The following is a 12,758-nucleotide window of genomic DNA, read 5'->3' on the forward strand; positions in this document are numbered from 1 at the left end:
TGTTTTTTTCAACTGGCTGTAACTACAAAAAAAAAATTATAAATAGTTCTCAGGTAATTGTTCCCTATTAAGTAATTCCAATGTGGTGTGCTGCTACTGTCATCAGGTTACGTCATTTGAATTTCATGTGCTTCTGAGAATAAGGGTTACACAACACCGGGCTTGTCTACACCAACACTCACCCTTCTGCTTCGGCTCTAGGACCCAAGAAAGCCCGATTGTATTCCTATACTGCAAGAGCCTTAAACCTGAAGTTGAATAAAAATGAAACTTCATCAGCTCCACATTCATTTAATGATTCATTTCTGTTTGTGAGTTAATCCGCACCTTTTGAACATTTGGTGCTAATGGCACAACAGCACCAGAAAAACAAATTGCTACAGTCCCTGTGTAATCTTGCAATATGGCAAGATATTTGTAAATATAAAAAGAATCAAAGATGCCTCATGAAATAAAACCAACTAACCTGTTTTCTACAGAAAGGCTTACCTTTAAAGAATAAAAATGTCCCGATAGGCTAATCAATGAGAGAAGGAACAACATGCCAGTAAGCAGCACGCTTACATTTTTAGTCTGGCTTTCTCAGGGTATGAGCTGAGTGGTTAACAGGTACTTTGATGAAACCCACAATCAACACGAACCAAACTTGACAGAAGGGTACAAAAATATTAACTGCCTACAAGATTCATGAAGATAGGCAGCCAGGCAGAGGAGATGCTGCCAAATTTAGTGTCCCCGTTTATGAAGAAGACTGCTGTGGGTGTATGCTTGAGTACCAATACTAGACACCAGAGAATCCATCTGGCTGAAAGCTGTTTGAAGCACACAAACCATGAGAAAAACTTCTCCTAAAGCTTGCATCTCATTAGGTTCAGACACCCAAAGCCACAGGAAACTAAGCTTTGCCAGTGGTGTTGCTCACACACAGCTGGTTTAAGATTTCAGCTTACACCAGTCTGTCAAGCCAAGGAAACTGAACTTACCACCAGAGATAAGCCCCGCAGGTGATGAGGATTCAGAAACAGGTTTCCGGGGTATGCATGGTTAAAATGTTTGCAAATAAGCATTTGAAGATGGTGAGATCACTTCAAACAGCTGCTTAGCACTTTGGAAAATCTGACTGTACTCTAACAGGAGTGCTTCTCCCCCATATCATCTGTTGCACCATCTACCAGCAACCAGGGTACAAAAGGAAAATACAATTTTAAAGGGTAAAGGATGGAAACATGTTTCTGAAGCTAGAAAGGATACATTAGCATAGTTTTATCCTATGCCTAGGGTCAACCTCCGAACCCCGCAGTACACTTGGCCTTAAGTGTTTTACTGAAAAGTGATAGTGCTTGAAAAAAGTCAAGGCCATAAAGGAGAATTCCCTAATTAACTCTACGTTATCTTTGTTATCTTTATAATCACCAGTAGTCACCTAAGACAAGGAAAAAGATAAAGAAAGGTCGCTGACTTTCTCACATAGTTCAGCCACGTGAAATGAGTGCTCCCATCTAAAAGCAATGGCACAAATTCACGAATTCAGCAGCCCACTGCTCTCTGTTTTCACAAAAGGACTGTGTTTATGCCAAGCTTCCCCCTCAAAACTAAAAATATGGCATGATCCATCATCTGATCACCTTGCCAAGAGATGTGGCATTACAATGAACTGAAAGTGGCTTTCGGAAGTCAGAATAATTTGAAAACAATAAATTACAGCAGTTGCTAAACACGGAACAAAGCTGGGAGCAGTGCTGCCAGGAACACTGGCTGAGGTCATTGCGAGACTGCTCTCGATGGTTTTTGAAAGGTCCTGAGGACTGGAAGAAGGCAAATATCACACCCATCCTCCGGAACAGCAAGAGGGACAATTCGGCAATAGAAAAACTTCAATTCTAACTTCAGTCTTTTGAAAGACTGTGGAGCAAATCCTGTTGGGAGGCATGTACAAAGAACAAGATGGTTACTGGAAAAAAAATGTATTTTCCTTTCTGTTTTCTGTTTTGAGACGAAGGGAGAGCAGCAGGTACTGCTTATTTGGACTTCACAGCAGCTTTCAAGAGGTCTCCCACAGCATCCTTCCCTTGGGAGCCAAACTGGAGGAACGCAGTTTGAACAGGCTGCATGTAAACTGGGTGGAAAACAGACTCAAAGTGTTGTGATGGGCAGTATGAAACCCAGCTGGCTGCCACCAGCGATGCTCCTCAGGGCTGACACTGCTTAATGTCATCACTGACAACGTGGGCAACGGGATGGCATGCACTCAGCAAGTGCAGAGGATGCCAGATGGGAGCAGGCTGCCCGGAGAGGCTGCGGATTGCTGGCCCTGGAGGCATTCCCAACGCGAGCAGACGTGGCTCTGAGCAACCTAAGTCAGCCCTGCTTTTAGCGAGGGTTGGACCACTTAAGGTCCAGAAGCCCCTTCCAAACTAAATCCTCCTGCGCCTGTGTTTTAGGTAACTAAAAGCAAAGGGAAGCAGTGAGGAGGTATTTTAAAAACTGAGATATTTGAGGTATTTCCTTTCAAGTGAAAATAGGCCAGAAATGAACACGTCCAATGTCTGAGCCATTTAAAAAAAAAAAAAAAATGCAAAAAGAACAACTCAGGACTTTCACAGAAAATGTCATGAAATGCTGTCTTCCTCAATTTTATGTACCGATCAAACCGCATTTCATGAGGTTATCGCGGAGACTTGCAAACTTAATTAGCAGGTTCTCTCTCAGGCCAGAGACATCCGTGTCAATTTGTAACAGGAACCAGCGAGCAGGAATGTGTTCCTCTTCAGGACCTGATCACAAGGTCTTTTCTTACCAGACACCTGCTTTCAAGGGGGTGAAGCTTCTTCACAATGCCTCCAGCCAAGCACATAAGCTACCTTTCACTTTTCAAATCCCGTCCCACTTCCCCTAGCAGTAGCTGAGTGAAAAATTACTATCACCTACAGAACGTAACTTCATTTTTGCTTGCTGCTGCTTTGCTACGGAACAAAATTAATTCACTTCTCATTATTAAAGATCAAAACCAGAAATACTTGTAAATATCAGAGTGGTGGAAAAGAATAAGCAGCTCATAAAGCACTGGTAACATAATACCACCTGTGATAGATGACTCCATAAGCATAAATGAACCAGAGACAGCATTTTTGTTACTGCTAGGGCTAAAGCACTGTTCTCTTTATATTAGAGTAGCAACTAACATCTCAGTCTGGGACATATCTCATACCCTAGATCTTGTGTAGAAAGAGGAGAAAATAATAAATGCAATTCCCTCAGGATGGTAATTAAAAGCAGAATCAATCACACTCACTTGATCTAATTTAGGCACCTGATTTAGGAGATTAACCTGACCAAAATTTCTGTGTAACAGAGAGCATGGAGCAGTCCAAATCCACATTTGTAGGGATGCATATAATTTTCCTAACGTCATACAGAGCCTACAGCCTGCGTAAATATTTCCCTAAAGATCCAGAGGCGAAGTGGTGTCAACCCCCCAGCTTAGAATTAAAAATAATAATAATAATAAAGGACAAACCAAATGGGGAAGTAAAGCAGAAGCATGAAAACAAAAATGAAGTTTAGTAAAAGAATGAAGCCCAGCTACCTATTCATACAATTAGTTCCTACCGCCTGTTATTTCTAAATGTCACTGTCACACCAGTGGATTCAGATGCTTGTCACAGCTGAAGTCTTTAAATTTCAAAGCAAAATGCATTTTATGTACCACCAACACAGTGTATAAACACACCACAGGAAAGCCGTATTCGAACGCTTCTTAACATGCCTCGTGTGTTTTCCTGTGTATAGACAGACGTGGGAACTGCTGCCACCACAGGCAAGCACGAACAAAACGAGTTTAAAGCACCCCGGGTTCCCAAACGAGACGCATGAGATACAGCAGCCTGAACGCAAGTGCAACACCTTGTAACTTCTCGCTCCAGGGCTGTAAATGGGTAATTTTCAACTCGCCTTTGAGAGACCTGCTACGAGCATGCGTACTATGATGGGAACTACCTAAAGCACAAGCTACTTTCAAGTGTTGTAATGTGACAGATGTCAAAGCGCCAAGTGCCGTGCAAAGTGTTTCGGGGCACCGAAAGCCCAACTTGCTACCTCAGCGCTTGGAGAAGCGGATCAAGCCTCGCAGCCTCCTGTTATTCTCCAGATTGTTACCTCCCATTGCATACAGTTCAGATCAAGGAAGAGCAATCTATTTATGAAGAGCACGACTTTATCACCAACATTTAACCCCCCAGAGCTCTAGGTTTTCCTAATTTTCCTAAAAATCTACCTCAAACTCACCAACACCACAAGAAGCCAGGAGGGACTCTCAGCACACCCCATCACCCAGCTCCACCAGCGGGCTCCCCGGTGCAGACACCAACCGGTGGGGCACCGACACTGCTATTTCTTCCCTGGGAGGGCATTAATAAAACACAGGGGAGCAGCAGCAGGACCTACCGTGTTTGTTTTCCATTCCTGCCTTCAAAAACACACACACAAACTACACGCACACCCCGGCCAAACTTCACCACCCGAAGCTGGAGCCGGCCCCAGGGGGCAGCCCCCTCGGCCCTGCCAGCCGCTGGCCGGAGAGCGATAAACAAAACGAAAACAAACCAAACCAAAACAAGGCCCTTAAAGTAAATAAATAATAAATAAGTAAATAAATAAAGCTCGGCCTAACAGAAACCCCGAGCACTCCTTCCCACGCCCGGCCCCACGGGCTGCCTGCAGCAGGCACTCCCCGCACCTCAGCCCCGCTCCCGGTGGGACGAGGCCGCCCCGAGGTGAGGTTTCGGCCCCACAGCCGGTACCTGTTGCCTTGTCCGTGAGCTCCTCGCTCCGTGCTGCCCGCCAGCCTTCCTCCTCCTCCTCCTTCTCCTCCTCCTCCTCCTTCGCCACCGCCTCCCGTGGCGGCGGAGTCAGCCCCACAACATGGCGGCGGAGGCGGGGGCCGCCTGGGGAGGAGGGCGGCGGGCACGGGCTGAGGGCGCTGCAGTGGTGGTGGTGCCCGATCCGAGCTGGCCTTGAGGGTTGGGGGGCGCTTTGTGGGGTGGCCTCGGTGTCTGGGTGAGGGTAATTCCTTCGGGTCGTGGGTTAGAGGCGGCTCCGGGTGTGTGGTTCGGTTGTCACAGCCGGAGAGCTTGGCTGTGGGCCCCGGAGGAGATGGCCGCAGCCTGGAGGGTCACCTTGTCCTGGGGGGCTGCCTGCTGGGGCTGAAATACCTCAGGGGTCCAGCCGTGCGAAAGGCAGAGCTCCAGACATCTCCTGCTCCAACCTTTGCTGTTCAGGTGCAGGGATCCCTGCTGCAAGTGGGGTCAGTGTTTGCAAGAGAACTTGTGCAAAAGCAAAGAACAACCTGAACTCTCACAAAACTTACCTCATCCTTCCTGATTTTTCCTCACTGTTGGTTCCAACTGCTCCCCAAAACACTCCTTATCTACCTCATAAATGACTTCTTCCCCAAGTTTTCTAGCTATTTACAAAACAGAATAATAAATACTGTCACCCCTATCTCAAGTATTACTTTCTTGTGGAAGCTGAACAGCTAATGCCTCTGTTTTCATTGCTCTAATGAAACTGCCCCAGCTGTATGGCAATTTCCCTTGCAGAAAAGTGGTGCAGCACCTTTGGGGTGCCTTGGGATGCTCTTGGGGTGCCTGGTGCTGCTTATCAGTGGGAAGCATGTTCTGTGGGGACACCAGTCCTGCCCATGTGAGCAGTGCCTGACACATTCAGCCAGTGTCAGGCACTGCTCAGCTAGCTGAAATACAGAAGGTTTCAGGGATTTATTTTTTCAAAAACTAGTTAATTCTATAGAAAGGGGAGATGAAAAATGCCTTGATTTTTAAACATTAAACACTGAAGCCAGTTTTCCACTAAAAAGCTATTTAAGCAAATAATTATCAAAGACCTTTATGAATTACTATTACAAGGACTTTTATAGCTTCTTCAGCAAGTGGACCTTGCTGTCTGTGAATGATCACAGTGTCTTTCTGCTATGTTTTTGCTGTGTAGATAATTACATATCAACTTTGAGTATAGATTCTTTCAGTGACTCATTCTTTCAGGTTCTTGAGACTTTCCAGTTTGTTACACCTTCTATAATTCACCATGATCCCAGAACAGCCACATTATTGTGCCCTATAATGGTCATAGTCACACACTAGCACATGTTATTCTTTGGTATTTTAGCTTAGATATCTAATGTTTGCATTTGCTGTTACAGCTGCCACATTGCATTGGCGGCTTGCATGAAAATATTTACCCTCATGATCTCCTCAGCCATCTTCTAATTTAATGCTTTCAAAGATACAGTGTTTTCCTTCTTTACTCTTAGACCCAAAGTATACTTTTTATTTTTGTGCCTGTACACAGAGAGCAACCTAGTCTTTGATTTATAGATATTTGCCATGTAGGTGGATTAAAACACATGTTGTTCAAGTGGCGCTTGCTTACTTTATGGTTTAAATCACTCTGTGGTCACCAGCCCATGCTATTATCTAGGCCTTCAGCTGTTTCAAAGCGATCTGCAAATTTCATGAGCACTACTTCATTTAATTCCAAATAATTGACTGAGATAATAGAACAGCACTGGGTCAAGAACAGATTCCTCTGCAAATGAGTTTAAACGCCTCTAATGTGGCAATTTCTCATTTAAATTACTTTTTAATATCTTTTAAAAAGCAGCCTTTAATCCCTTTAGTACATATTATAGTGATATTGCCTAGTTCTAAACATCACTGTTGCGTTTGCAACACCTAAGGCCTGCTTTAGATTTAAGAAAAACGCTTATATTGGACATAACAGTGTTTGGATTCATAAAGAATTAGAGGGAAGATTAAAATAGCAATTAACCAGATAAACATGTTTCTTCTCATAGGAAGAAAAAGACCAAGTCAGTGATTATAGTAGTTAAGTATTGAGGAGGGCAGTGGAAAATCTATCAACAAAAGCCTCTGAGAGCAGGTTAGACAGAGATCTGTGAGGAGTTAATGCAAGTACAGGTGACCCAGCTTTGGATGTTGAACTAGATGTCTTCTTGAGGAACTTCGTGGCTCTTTTCTTACCGGGGTCATGTAATGTGTGACATCTGTTCCACTGACCAAAGGTCACGCACAGACCTGGGGGAGGAGGGCTGGGAAGCTGCACCCTTGGTATGTGGTAGGGCATGCTGCTGGTGCACATGATCAAAGGGAAGATGAATCATGCAGCAGGGTGATTTTTGATGTGTATTAGTTGATTTTAATTTTATACACAGTCCTGCAACCACTTAGACCTATGGATAGGCTAGAACATGAATTTAGTGACACAGTATTTGCTCTCATGCCACTATTACCTCTGCTAAAAACCTCAATGTAACCCAAAGGAGATAAAAAGCTGTAACATCTTGGCTTTGGCTACCACCTTTGAACATCAAGTGTGAATTTTATACCCTAACAACGCTTGCAACTCTTAATTACATGTTTTGTGTTATTGTTAAACATTCCTCTCTCCCCATACTAGATAACTCATATGCTAAATATGAGTGTTTTTTTTTTTTTTTTTTTAATGTATGTAAATTTGATAATCTGCCTACATGAAAGCAGATACCTGGTATCATTCAGTGCCTGGTACTGAGACTCTTTGTACTACATTGAAAAAAATCCCCAGTTGTTTTTCTACTTCTGTCTGAAGACATACTACCACCTGAAGGTAAGTTATTAAACCCAATAAAAAAAAAGACAACCAAACACCGTGCCCAACAACTACCTTTGAGATGACAGAGTGCACAAAGCAGGAAGTGTATAAAGGACTTTGTGATACCAGATTCTTGTAAATATGACAGATGGGAAGGACGTGTCTATGTTATTAATGTTATGTGAGATCCCCATAGAAAAGCAGCAATGTAGCTCACTCTGAGGTACCTACAGATGTTGCCTCCTATGACACAAAATTTAAGACAAGAAAACCTGCAATAATGTGAGCTTTGTTGCCTGGGATGGAGTGAGAAAGAATGCAAAATTCAGCCGACTCCCTAGAGAGAAAACCTGGGGTAAAATTCCTTGGGTAAGGAGTTAGCATATCAAAGCTTTATGTATTCTCATTCTAGACTAGCTGAATGTTTTGTCTGCATTATGACAAACAACCAGAGCTAATCAGAGGTATTAGAACAAAACATATCTGTAAGATTAGTTAGTTAGCAGGGAGAGGAACAGGACTCACAGGCTGCTATGAGGACCCATTTGAACACAGCAGCACCTCAATCATTTTCCTTGTAATTGGAGCATGTAGACATCCAAAGTTTAGTGTGAACTACAAGAACTGCATCCTTGAAGTGAAGCTGAACCAATTTACCAAACCCTAGAAGACTTTTACAGAGCTAGTATTATATCTACTTTGTGTTAATATATATATATTTGGTGCTAATTTAGTAACTGCATTACTATTTCTTTAAAATGAATACTTTTGTCCTCTGGCATATTAAAATTAAATTTGTTTTAATTCAGAGTTTGACTATTGCTTAAAGTAGGTTCAGAAGAAAGACGCTCTTCTTAAATGAAGGTGGAGTTTCTAAAAGGTCTGTAGTGGATGCTGCCTTTGGGCATCTCAGTGTTTAGGGAGAGTATGCTTTTTTCAAGCTTCAACATGAAGTTTTGGGGGCTGATGGCAAGTACTAGGTGAAATAAAAGACCCTTCTTGTGGTAGTTAGTATTCTGCAGGCAAGGAGTAGACAGTGGGAAAGCAACTTGAAACTGCAGGGCAAAATTTGTTTGTCCCAGAAAGCCATTGAGGTTAAGCAAATTACTGATGATTAATAGGAAAGACAGCTGAAAGGAGAAGAAACCAAACATACGATAGCACAGAGACCTGTTCCAGACATTGGGCCAGGATTTCAGCATAACAGCTACGCAAAAGAGACCAATTAAAACTAAATGTGTGGGAGAAGCAGAAAAAGAAGTGGAATTCACTATCAGCAATGTCTCATCCTGTAGTATTACTATGTTATCATTTACTATACAGCAAGTCCTTGTCATACCTGGTTAAAAAAAAAAAAAAAAAAGAAAGAAAAAAGAAAAAGGAAAAAAAACTACCAAGATATTACAAAGATGGATAAACTAGAAATATTAATAGCAACTCAATTTTCACATTAACATTTTACTTTTTTTATCATTATCTGTACCTTATCCTCAATTCCCTGCTACAACCAATTGTGTGTCTTTATTCATATTCAACTTTATTCATGATTTCTTTTGCTACCAATGGAGCAATTGCCTTATTAAAGTTGTTTAAAATGAACATGAACATTCTTGAAATGAAAGTGGCACTAAGTAATACATCTTCTTCCCTGCTCTCTGTGTACTCCATAATATCACTTATTTTCTCTGCTGTGTTGCGGGAAAACAATCCAGAAGTGAATACTTTGTTCTCTCTGTCCAAGCCCTCTGACCAGGCAGCGTCTAAGCTTGCTGACAGACATGTCTATGCAAGCATGTTTAAAACATTTAAAGTTAAGCAAAGGGTATACATGAACACCAGAAATCAGCTACTGCCAAGAATAAGCCATATTTTGTGAACACTTACTGATCAGGCATCAGGGAACGCGAAGTAGAGCAACTATTTCTGAATAGTCAAAAAGCACTGATGGCAGCACAGTGATTTGCACAGGTTCCTCTTGTGGTATCCTACTTAATTTTGCTTGCTAATGAGAGGTATTTCCTCATCTGGAAGTCCAGCTTGGTGTGTCCCAGCTACATAGAACTTAGAAACAGCCACACCTACCCAATGAATGACAGCTCTGACCCTTGTATTAAATTCAGCTCAATTATTCATGGTAAATTTTCTTTTGTGCCTTTTCCTTTTCCCCTCAGCAACACAAAAGCAACGAGCCCTCTTTTAACACTCCTACCAGGTTTCATTTTTACATCAGCATTCAACTGCTTTCTGCCTTTTGAGCAAGTGGTAGATATTGTCTTTAGCCTAGCTCTTTATTTAAACCTAGAGACACAAAACACAATGGGATAAACAAAAGGACAAGTTCATATTTACTTTCCACACGTAACGCTACAGGGGTGGTGCATTTTGGATGTCAATTATGAGTAATAATTTATCAAAAAGGTATACAAGCACAAAGCGCATGCTGCATCAAAAGTAGTGCTTCTAGAGATGCTGTTTTGAAGTCTGAAGCAGAAACCCACACAGTTCTTAAAACAACAAAAGGTTCAACCTGCTGTATTAATTGGCAGGATTTTCTGCTAGTTAATAGCTGTATAAAATAAAACAGTAATGGCTCAACTTTCCTCCCTGCCGAGCACAGATATTATTTTGTAGGGGATGGGGAGCTGGACTGTGTTTGTTCAGAGTAGCAAAGGCTCTTTTGGCTACTCATACTGAAATTAGTTTGAGATTTAAAGAAAATCTATGTAACCATAGAGAAAGCAGATTTCCAGGCAGGCCAGAATGTGTTGTGAAGGCAGCACTGACTCATGCAGGCTGAATTTTGGCAAATAGTGTTGTCAACAGCTGAGCAGATACAGAGTTTTACTTGTAAAACCTAGCTACAGCACAGGCATTGAGAGACATGCAAGTAGATAGGAATTTCAGGTTTCAACTGCTGGCAATAACACATTAATAGCATTAAGCAAGTTATTTGTTGCAATTTGTAATCCTTACACTATAATTAGTAAATAATGCTTTGATAAGTCAGAGTTGCAGGTTCTTTTCAGTTGCATTTGTTTCTCCACTCTCATATGTTTTAAAACAAGCCAAGAAAGCAATTTTATTCCAATAGGCTGGTATCTTTATCTGTTTGCCATGATTTTTTTTCCCCCAAAGCCTTCAGTTTTAGGTGCTAGAAAGATGTCATTGGGTTCATATTGTTAGGTTATGTGATACAAGTGGTGTGAGGGTGTAGGGGCTGTCCAAATAACACCCTGCCTGGCTGCTCCCAAGCCCCTTGCAGGAGCCATCAGCCTGTCGAAAGCCCATCTCCAGAAATCCAAAGGTGCACAGGGGCACAATGGCAGTCAAGGACCCAAATTATAAGCTCCTATGTGTGCAGCTGTAAGCAAGATGGTCTATACCAGCAACTGGACAGGGGCTGTTGTTTCAGGGGCTCCAATGCTCAGGTGCCAGCAAATGGGGAGACTGGAAACCAGGCCCCAGAACCACTCTTAAGAAGTTATGGTATGCCTCTTACTGGAATTTTGCAAAATCCTCTAGAGTTAAAAGTTGCTTTTAAAGGATGAATAATATAAGAATCAATTTTGAAATATTTTTTCTTTGATCTTTCAGTATGTTTTGTGAGTTGCTGTGGAATGTTTTCCTCATTCAGAGATTTCAGGAAAGATGCAGTCATTCTACAGAGAAAATAAAATACCGTGATAATAGGCAAAAGAGTGTAAGAGAGCAAAGTAAATGTATAATCAATAACATAATTAATACAATCACACGTTTACTGACAGAGTAAACAGATCACTGGTTTTAAGCCAGTTTATGGATGTCTACACTAAAGCTCTGTGTTAATGAAACGTAGACATTGCTCATGACTGTGGTTCTTGCTTGTCCCTTCTAACACTGACAGTCTGAGGTGATACTGCCCTCCTCTGTTTTGTTTGCCTCTTATTCTGGTGGACTTTTCCTGACACAAACAGAAGCAAGCACGAAGTATTCCCTCACCTGCTGCAAACACTCTTGTGCATGCAGTAACTCCAGCCACTGGAGGTAAAGAAGTTGTTGCATTCAGAAGGTTGGATCTAGTTTTACAGTCTTGAGGCAAAACTGAGTTGGCCTTTGACTTTGGGTTCTTCTGCACTCAAAACTTGTTTTTGATGAGTGGTGAGTCCTACAGAGCAAGTCACTTTGTAACTTTGATGTTAAAGTTTAACAGAGGTCAGGCCAGAGCTGAAGTCTATGGAGTGTGAAAAGAGACCATACTATGTCACTAATGTTTCACTGGAAATTTTGTGCAAGACTCATCTTGTTTTCATGCTATTTCTTGCTTTAGTAAGAGAAACCTATAGAAGTTTGCTAATCTGCTTCACTGATCTCCACAGAGCCCTTCTCAAAACCCGTTTCCCTGGCAAATGAACTTTTAGTGCCCAACAAAATAAATCCATTGGCATTTGCACTGACGTCCTTCCAAAGAGATGCTATACTGCTTTGCTGCAGTTGAATTTGCTTTTCCTCTTCTGCACTGTGATCATCTTGGTTAGATGCAACTACTTAGACTAATATCTTGTCATTTAGTGGGCATATTAACTGGAGTGACAACTGCAAACACAGCAGTTTCTCCCTGCTATTAAAACCAACTGTGCCACAGATCTGTTCCATGTTTCTGCCATGCTGAAGACCTGGGCCATTGTGTCTTCCAAGCAGGCAGTCCAGTCCTGCCTAAACAGCACTCACTAGATGAATTTTATTATTCTGTTACTTACTTCACTATTAAAGAATTTAAAATCAGATATAGCATCTCTCAAGACTAAATATAGAGTCACAGAAAAGGAAAGAAGCTTCAATATATATATATATGTATATGTATATATATGTATATATGTATATATATATATATATATATATCAGAGGAAACACAGGCCCCTAGGAAAACTCTCCAAGATCTGTTTAGCATCATGAGGCATCAGTGCTGGGATAGTCAATAATAAGCAAGTAACTTCATTGATATTATTCCAGGTTGATCTATGCCAGCAAACTCGGCATTGTCCAGACTACAGTGGATAAATTCAGTGTACCTGGGGATCCTCAGACTATCCTTGACTTTACCCCGCAGTCAGAGA

The 12,758-nt window shown here is 41.9% G+C and overlaps 1 protein-coding gene across 5 annotated transcripts in view; it reads right to left on the bottom strand.

Annotated features, from left to right (window-relative positions):
* The window catches only part of ITSN2 (intersectin 2), a 78,433-nt gene extending 73,527 nt beyond the window's left edge, over nt 1-4,906 (bottom strand). For 3 of the 5 annotated variants that reach the window (XM_084284711.1, XM_084284707.1, XM_084284712.1), the window contains exon 1: nt 4,800-4,906. The gene's annotated coding sequence lies outside the window, so the exon portion shown is untranslated. Of the gene's footprint in view, nt 1-4,735 lie in introns of all 5 variants that reach the window. The other 2 variants (XM_084284709.1, XM_084284710.1) reach the window with 2 other exon arrangements.
* Nucleotides 4,907-12,758: the final 7,852 nt, after the last annotated feature.

Source organism: Netta rufina (genome assembly GCF_964035555.1).
Source record: "Netta rufina genome assembly, chromosome: 3".
Taxonomy (NCBI): domain Eukaryota; kingdom Metazoa; phylum Chordata; class Aves; order Anseriformes; family Anatidae; genus Netta; species Netta rufina.